Source organism: Capsicum annuum, chromosome 4 (assembly GCF_002878395.1).
Source record: "Capsicum annuum cultivar UCD-10X-F1 chromosome 4, UCD10Xv1.1, whole genome shotgun sequence".
Taxonomy (NCBI): domain Eukaryota; kingdom Viridiplantae; phylum Streptophyta; class Magnoliopsida; order Solanales; family Solanaceae; genus Capsicum; species Capsicum annuum.
In genome coordinates this window covers 213,854,417-213,864,648 of record NC_061114.1, presented here as the reverse complement: position 1 = coordinate 213,864,648, position 10,232 = coordinate 213,854,417, and positions in this window count along the sequence as shown.

Sequence of the window (10,232 nt, the reverse complement as noted above, 5' to 3'; positions counted from 1 at the left end):
GTAGAGAGGATACTTGTTTTTTACCGTTACTTTATTAAGCTGATGGTAATCAATGCATATTCTGAGAGAACCGTCTTTCTTGCACACGAATAAGACTGGTGCACCCCAAGGGGATATGCTGGGTCTGATGAATCCCTTATCTAAGAGATCCTTTAACTGATCTTTTAGTTCCTTGAGTTCTGCTGGTGCCATTCTGTATGGCAAAAAAAATATAGGCTGAGTATCTGGAAAAAGGTCAATGCCAAAGTTTATTCCCCTTTCGGGAGGAATGCCTGGAAGATCTTCGGGAAAGACATCTAAATATTCATTCACAACTGGGACTGATTTAAGACTGGGAGTTTCGGTACTAGAGTCCTTAACATGAACAAGATGATAGACACATCCCTTGGATATCATTTTCCTTGACCGAAGGTAGGAAACAAGCTGACCCCTAAAAGCGAACACACTACCCTTCCACTCAAGGACGGTTTCATTCGAAAACTGAAATTGGACTATTCTGTTTCTGCAGTCAACTATGGCATAGCGGGAATGAAGCCAATCCATGCCAAGAATGACATCAAAATCAGTCATCTCTAATTCGACTAAGTCTGCTAAAGTGACTTTCTGAAATATCATAACCGGACAGTTCCTGTATACCCGTCGGGTTATGATAGTTTTACCCACTGGGGTAGAGACTAAAACGGTTTTTGCTAGAATATTGGGACTGATTTCAAAATCGCCTGCTATAAAGGGAGTAATAAAAGATAAAGAAGCACCTGGATCTAGCAAAGCGTAAACATGCACATGAAAGATCTGTAACGTACCAGTAACCACATCAGGAGAATTCTCCTGATCTTGCCGGGACTGGAGAGCATAGAGTCGGTTTGGAAACTGCCCACTAGTAGCCTGGAGGTAGCACCCTGCTGATTTGGGCGACTGGACTGAGCTTTGAAATAATTCTGCTGACCCTGTGGACCCGACTGTGGACACTCTCTAACTTTGTGGCCTGACTTGCCACAACCAAAACAGACATCACTACTAGATCTGCAAATACCCTTGTGGTTCTTATCACAAGTCTGACAAAAGGGATAAGTGCGGGCACCACTAACACTACCCTGAGACTGAGAGCCTGGCGCCCTATCTCTAAACTTAGGAGCTGTAGCACTAGCTGACGAAGGAGTTGGGGCTGATGACCTAGGACAAAACTGAGAACGGTTTTCTTCTTCTGATTTGGGATGAGCAAAGTTGAAATTACCTGTCCTTGCTCACTTATTTTGCTTCTCTTTTATCTTAATCTTCTGCTCTTCTATCTGTTGAGCATGATTCATGAGCCTAACAATGGTCATGTCACCATTCAACATGGCAGTTCTGCACTCATTCACTACGCTATCGTTCACCCTAGAAATAAACTTACTCATCTTAGCCCTGCTATCTGCAACCATATGAGGGGCATATCTGGAAAATTGAGTAAACTTAAGAGAATACTCTTTTACCGTCATGTTTCCCTGCCTGAGGTTGACAAATTCTAACGCCTTAGCTTCACGAAGTTCAAGGGGAAAGAATCTATCAAAAAAAGCGACAGCAAATTCTTTCTACTCTACTGACCCTGCATCATCTACCTCTTTGCTAACCACTGCTTGTACCAAGTGTAAGCAACATCCTACAACTTACATGCAGTTAGCTTAGCACTCTCAACAGCTGACACCCCCATGACATCCGTGACCTTATGAACCTGATCAATGAATTTCTGAGGGTCCTCATCTAACTTATACCCAAAAAGGGAAGGAGGGTTCATCTGGGTGAAGTCCCGAATCCTAGCTGCAGCTGAATTTAGGGATGACAATGGTGCGGTGCAGTGTGGGTTTTTATTAAACCCGTCAGTTTTAAAACCGCATCACACCGCATCACATTTAAACCCACATAAACCCGTCCCACATTCATACCCGCGGATAACCTCACTGCCCCATGTTTTTATTTTTTCCTTTTTTTGTGAAAAATCTGTAACTCCATTGAAAAGCATAATATTTTTAAATCTACAACTAGAAAATAATAACTAATTTCTATTATATAACTTTTCACTAAAAAATTGTCAAAAAGTATAACGTGTACAAGCAATGATCAAATATCATATTTTTATTCAAATGAATAGAGATGTTAAAAAAGCTACTACAAAATTATTTATTTGTAGTGTTATGCATGTAGTTTTAAGTATCATAAAATTTAAGTAAAGAACACATATAATTTTAGGTATATTCACGAGAACAATACTAATTTTTAGTTTTTTTGTTAATTCAAACCCCTATATACCCGCAACCCGCACCGCATCGCACCATTTAAAAAAAATTACTTTAACCCGCACCTCACCGCATAACTTAAAACCTGCACCGCACCACATAGCTTAAAACCTGCACCGTACCACACCCGCATCGCCCCATTGTCATCCCTAGCTGAATTGGCCACTGGGTTGGCCTGATTGCTGGCTGTTCATTCTGTGCAGCAACTGACTGAGCAAGAGTGGTGAATATGGCTCTGAACTCCTCATGAGAGACATGTTCGCCCAAAGGATCTTCGGGCTGAGGGACTGACTGAGTTCCAGTTCTCTTCTTTGGAGGCATGTTCTGTAAACGAAAGAGAAAAGGATTAACTGTGAGATTAACTTGTGATTATGCTCACTGGCATGACATGAATACTGAAAGAAGGGAAACTGTTCCTAAAATATCTCATAGCCTCCTGTACATAAATGTGGTGCGCAACATACCATGTACAAGACTCTACGACATGCGGCTTTCAGACTTCCTAGGATATTATTAAACCTTAGGCTTTGATACCAAGTTTGTAACTGCCCAATTTTGATAACCGGAATGCTACACGGTGCTAAAAATCCCGAAGGACCACTAGCTAACCCATGACTGATATTTGTACCTGTACACTGCAATAATATAGAATATAAATGCAGAATACATAAAAGTTGTAAGGCCATAAGATTCAAATCTGAATAAAACATAACATCTGAAGGCAGTATCACAATACCAAAATAAACTGGAAATAACTGAAGTTTGAATCAAATTTGAAATCTAGTCTGAAAGCCTCTAAATACTGTCTGAATAAAGAGTTGAATGTGACATGTCCCCAACTAACTCCGTCTAGCAAAACTGAACTGAAATAAATAATAACATAAGGTAATGATCACGTCCTCGAAGAATGAGGACTCACTGCTAACTCTGACTACGGAAACTGGAAAGCTACTGATGCTCTGGAGCTCGTGCTTCTGGACCTATGGTATAGAATAAAACACCATAGCGCGAATACGTTAGTACGATTGAATGTACTGGTATGCATGTGAGGTAGGCTAATGCATGAGGTTTATGTGCATGAACAATACTAACTAACTGACTACTATGAACGTAAGAATACATGCATGAAAACATAAAACATAATTACTAATAACTAGCATGATAACATGAATGACTGTATCTGATAGACTTGAATATGATGGAACTAGCTGAGTTTCGTACTGTATCTGAGTTGGCTATATTTGACAATCCTGAAAACTGAAGAACTATCTGATTTATTTTACTGAGACTAGGACTGAGACAGTGGGAAATAGTTATCTAACCAGCATGTCCCAAAAATGCGCTATAATAGCTGAGCTGGGGTCCAATTTGTGCCCTGATTGGAAGGGTGTCAATACCGCACCACTGGTAAGGACAACTGTGAATACCCTAACCTGGAAGGTACTCTAATGAGAAGGTGGGAACCCTAATCTAACAGGTTAAGCCACTTCATCTACCCTCAACTAGCAGGTATGATGTCTCAATCTTACGCTGGCTATGTAGTTCTGGAACGCAAGGATCGCTACTAAGAATCACACCCTAATCTAACAGGTGAGTTCCCATCCTTGGGTTCACTCGGTGCTAATTATTATTCCCATATGAATGGACACTGAACATGATTAACTGAACGATACATGGACTGAGTTTACTGAATTTTGTTGACTGACGGAATGTTACTGAATTCTGATAATTAACTGAGTTCATGAGATTTGCTGAGATTTTCCTAAGTCACATGACTGACTTAGTTCTATGGATCATGGCTTGACTGAAGATATCGCGAAAACATGACTCGGTTCTAGGCACACAACTATATTTTTTGGGTACAAGTACCCCCAGGACTCGATGGAAGGAAACTGACACAACATGACACTTCTTGATCATAGGACTACAGTCCATAATTCATAATACCATAAATAGGGGATTTCATACTACACATGGTTCTCATATTCTTGTACATGAATTGGAATGCATATATCAACATGTCATAAGCTCATTAATCTAGTATCATAAGCATCCCATCGACAATCACAACCAACAATAGTACCATAGAAGTTATTGTGCTCACAAGGTTAGAGCATGCATTTGTCAATTTGGTCATAATTTATCTATAATGCATGATTTCTAGTCTCTTAGGCATTTTATCAAGCACCTTACATGCACTACTTAGGCATTGGTAAAATCATCAAATTACACATCATTAACAACCAAGTTTACATGCTTTCAACTCATATGATGTCATAAATTCATAATAACACATAAAGATTCCAACTTGGGAATTATTCAACATCAACAACATGATCATCAACACCCAACAATATAGACATCATACTTTATAACCTAAAAGAGGGTTCTTGAGCGTTATGGATGAAAGGAATCCATAAATCAAAACAACGTATACCTTATTTTATGATTTCACGAAGTTTCACGGAGAGAATTCCTTGAAATTGAATCTACTATGAAAACCCTAGCTTGTGTTCTTGAGAGGATTTTGAGAAAAACCAATATTTTGGCTTCAAAATGCTCAAATCCCGCGTTTATGAATATATATAGGGTAGGGAAAATAACAAACTATCCCTCAATGCACGGAGGTTAAATTCAGCAAAACTGGGCACAAGGCACCAGCCAGGGCGGCGCCCTGCTTAGTACTGCGCTCTAGCTAGGGCGGCGCCTTGCTTAGAGCAGTGCTCTAAGCTGGGCGACGCCCTCTTATCGTGGAGAGCTACTATTTTGCACATCCAAACTCGCCGTTATGCTATCCAAAAAATTTTGAAACTTACCCGAGATGTACTACGACCTTGCCCCATCGCACCGCAATCTAAAAATTAAAAATTGAATGTCGGGAAGGACGTCAAATAAATCTCCGAAGTTTGGAGGCTTAAAATGAGACTAAGTGTTGAACACTTAACAAAATTTTCTAAGTGTTGGGTCTTTTAAAGAGCCTACAAAGCTGAAATTTGACGCATGAATTTGCGGGATCTTACATAATTGATGGACATAAAGTAAAGAAAGTGGTGTCATTATATTTCGGAAACTCTTGTAACTTCTAACACTTTATTTGTCCATTATCTACCACATTTTATGTCTTTAATCTTATGAGTTAGTGGTAGAATGTGGCCATAAGTTTCTTGTGACTTCTATTATTATTATACCTCTTTATAATTGTAACTCATATAACATATGAAACCCTTAAAACATTCATTTTTCGCACTTAATATCCACTACCCTCTCATTTACTAGATGAAAGAATACTACACCTATATAAATGGTGTTTTCTTTCTTGTGTAGGAGAAAATAACAAAAGAGATGAGTTGTAGTATAATGTGAGGTATGTGAGTTAAAAAAGTGTAAAACTTATATTAGTGGAAGAGAGAGTTGAGGCATCGAAAATATTCTATGTCTTCAACTATATTCACTATACAAAAGAGAGTAAACATATTAGTGAAAGAAAGAGTTGAGTCAATGAAATTTTTTTTAAGTATTTAACTATATTCACTATACAAAAAGAGAGTTTTAATATCTTGAAGGAAGGTGTTTTTTATGGTGGAGCTTTGGACTCTTCAACTAATCTGAAATTGCTTGAGTTGTACATCGTTAATGGACTGTTATATCCTGGAGGAGACAAGTAAAGAGATATGTTACTGAATCAGTGTAGATTATGCCACATTGAGCTTGAATCTCCTTAAAGAGAGCAAGATATCCGCGTCTCATTCAAGAAGAAGATTATTTTATTTTCTTCATTTTATTAATTTTATTTTCAACTGTAATAATTTATTGTAATTGTGGTATATTACACCAACACTTTATACCTTGGTCTAGATTTGCTACACTAGAGTCAAAGGTCTTCTGGATCCAGCCTCTTTACCTCCTTGAGGTAGCTAGTAATAAGGTTAACGTACACTTTACCCTCCCCCAACTTCACTTGTGAAATTTTACTAGGTATGTTGTTGTTGTTATAGCCTTATTAATGATGCTTCAAAAATATAAATTGGATTATATACAATTTATGTAGTCATTTAATGATAGGAGTAGTATTGACAGAACATAATAAAATTATCTTAATTTTACAAATTAGAAAATTAAATTGAAACACATATTTGTAGAAAAAGGGCCACTAAAACAAAATGGAAGGAGTATTTTGATTTTTTAAAACAATTTTTTCATTTTAGCCAACCACTACGAAAGTATTCAAAAGTTATTTTGACACAAAATCACCAAAATAAAGTCAATCTTGTTACATAATATGGATGTCATGTGACATATGTATGTGTGAAATGTCATTAATTAGAGATAATAGTCAGTAGTCAAATTGAATTTGAACCAAGAGTTACTTGTTCAATTTGAATTTAAATACCTAAGATAGTTGGCAAAATTGTCAACTTGCAAACTTGTCAACTTGAAGTCAAGTTTGGCAACTTAGGAACTAAGTTTGGTGGTCTATAAATAGCCACCCTTTGTACATTTTATTAACATGTCAAAGTAGTAAAACATAAGCATTATTAAAGTTCTCTCTTTTCTTTAAGTTTGATATTTGATATTTTGTCTTTATTTTATAACACGTTATCAGCACGAGTCTCTACCGTCTTAAAATTTAAAGGTTAATAAAAGAAAATTGGTTTGGAAGGTGGAGAAGGTAAGACCACAAGAACTATGTGATCTTCATGATTCGGATTTCACCTTTCTATTGTTTATGATAAGATAAGTATATTATTAACTCATGTTCTTTAATTAATTTTTCAAAAATAATATTGAGAATCACAAAGTGGTGATATTGTTATAGACTCAAGTTTGAGTTTATTATACTTTGGCCTAATATGTTATTGATCGAGGGTGTGATGATCGATTTAAATCTCATGCCAATAAGAGGGTAAGATATTGGGTTAAGAGTCCCGATGCACCATGATGATAGGATGTTGGGTCCAAGTCCCATTGATTTTTGGCCTAAGATGCCTTTATATGGACAAGAAGTTGAGTTTTAATCTCAATACAACATATTGATGGTATAATAATGACTAAAGCAAAATTTTATTGAAAAGTCATGAAATATGTCCCATTGAATATGCTCCATTCCTTGAAGTGAATGTGGTAGCATGCAGTGCATAGTATGTCTGAAAGAAGACATGTGATTGAATTTATGAATATGAATATAGGCATAACAAGGACAAAACATTTCGTTGCATTATATGTACACTTCGATTTACTCATGAAGGAGCAATATCTTGAAAGAAATTCTAAGCTATCATAATTTAATAGGCTTAAGACATCATTATATTTCATTCCTGGGGAATGAGAATTTGATTCTTAAAACTACAAATTCATTTCTTGGGATGAATGCGATAGGAGTAACATCTCCATACGAGGTATAATAATTGAGAAGTAATATTATGAAATATACTCCAAAATAGCAAACTTGAAAAATTATTCATGTTCTAGTAAATCTGAAATTTACTAAGTAAAACTCAAATGCCATGGTAAACTTGAAGTTTACTAATACAAATAAGTTCATAAGTTGGCATAAACGATTTTGCCATCTCGAAGATGTGCACATTAGGTATTACACAACATCTATATTGAAGAATTAGAAGGTTATAGTCTTTGAAGAATATTATGAGTTCTCAAATGATACTTCAAAAGATGAAGATAATTTTGCCACTAATGGGCATGCTATGAAAGGTTATTGCACACGTGATTGTCGTGTGACCTAATTTGACATAAGTTTTATAAATTCTCCATACAAAAAAAGAATATAAAATGATGGTGCACTTGACTTTTCAAAATGGTGTTGAGGTCTGTCATATAAATATTATAAATTTCATGATGTGAGAATCCACTTCTAATAAAAATTTATGAAGCATGTACATATGATCATAACTGATTTATTGAAGAAAAGAAAACTTGTGATAAGCATCATTGATACCCGACCATTCTCAAAACGAATGTGTCAAGATGTGATAAATTATGAATAAGGACATGTTAATGCATGGTTTGATAAATATCACATCTTACCTCTACGGGTGATTTGAGAAAAATAAAGAAAATCTTATTTGACATAAACAGTCATTCATCGCATACTTCTAGTATGCCATAAATATTTTGATATGTTTATCATGGATTACCAAAGGGTAAAAGCAAGAAACAAGTCTTTATATAATGTTTTAATATTATCACCGTACTTATATAATTTTCTCCTTGAAGGAAATGTTCATCATATGAACGATGTGTGAAATATGTGTAGTACACAAATTAATTGAGAGCTCCAAAAGAGCTTAAGTTTTACTATCTGGAGGAATGAAATTGTTCATAATATTTGGATTGTAGTAAGTCTTGAAAGAAACTAATTAAGTTTCAAAGATATTGGTCAAAGATAAATTATATTGAGGCTATAAATAATGGGAAGATGTTATATCTTCATATTACTACAATCGGCGCGGGTTATAAATATTTACGTAAAAGATTATCCGTGTTTTTTATCTTATTTGTAATGCACAAATATGAGCATGATAACAGAATCACATGCAATAGTAAATTAAAAATTTGTTGAAATAAATATCAGTTGGCATGACAGTTGACCATCTCGATTCAAATGTGATGCAAAAAAAATTGAGAATTCATGTGGTTATATATTGAAGAAATAAAAGATTCTTCACGAATTCTCTTGTGCTGCTTGTTCTCACAATGAATTGATCATTGTACCAGCTAAGGTTGGAATTATATTTTCTAAAATTTTTGGAACATATAAAAAGGTGAATATGAGCCCGTTCGCCTGCCATGTGGATCGACTACTATTATATAGTTTAATAGATGCCTCTATGATATGGTCATATGTTCTCTTTTTATTAACTTGTAATTTAATTTTTGCACAGTTTTTTGCTCAAGTTATTAAATTAAGAGCACAATTTCGAATTATAAATTATGTTGATAATGCTGGTTGGTTTAGTAGAAATTGTATGCCTCCAATTCTAGATAAATCATTAATTATTAGAATAAATCTCTCAAAACAAACTTGGTATGAGATGTGCCTTTTAAAATATAGCAGCATTCATATGAATCAAGACAACAAGACTCCCCCCTATCACTATTGGTTCAAGGTTAAGAACCAAATAATTTTCATCTAAAAATTTCAGTGTATAGCATATGATACTACTGCTTCATCACAATGCATAAATATGAATCCCAAGACAAGGTTGGGGATAAATGTTAGATTTCCTAACATTAGGGGGAGAGATGATTAACAATTAAAAATTATGCATGAAATGAATTATCCAGATCCTCATAAAATATATATATATATATATATATATATATATATATATATATATATTTATATATATATATAACTTAAAGTTCAAGAAATAATTTATCTGCAAAATATTGCAAATTAATTGTCGAATTTGTTAGCGGACTCTATGTGATAATTCAACTGTAAAATGCTCTAATGAAATAATCGTAAAAAGATAGAGTTTATGACACGCCTGAAGCGTGATAGACCAATTGACTCCAAAGGTAAAACTCCTTGAAGAAGGAAAGGAGCAAATGATCAAGATGGTCATGATAATGAGGAAAGTGCTTTGAAAAAGCACCAACATAACACTTTATAAAACCTTGGCAAAGGTTCAGGAACCTGAAAAAGTACTGAATATAAAGAGATCTTCATCAAGTTTTGTCTTATTGAAATCGATATCAAACAATCGTCGATGATATATTTGATATAATATAACACTCAACATTATAAATAATATCGAGGATCTTGGATACAAATCTATCAATGAGTATGGATAGATGGATTATGAGATAATACATCAAAACACCCCTAAACTTGTAGCCAAAACTTACTTTAGACCCTAAATTAATCGGGCAATTATTCACCCCCTTAACAACTTTTAAGTAAATTTTTTTCCACCCTACAAAAATTATACCACTCTC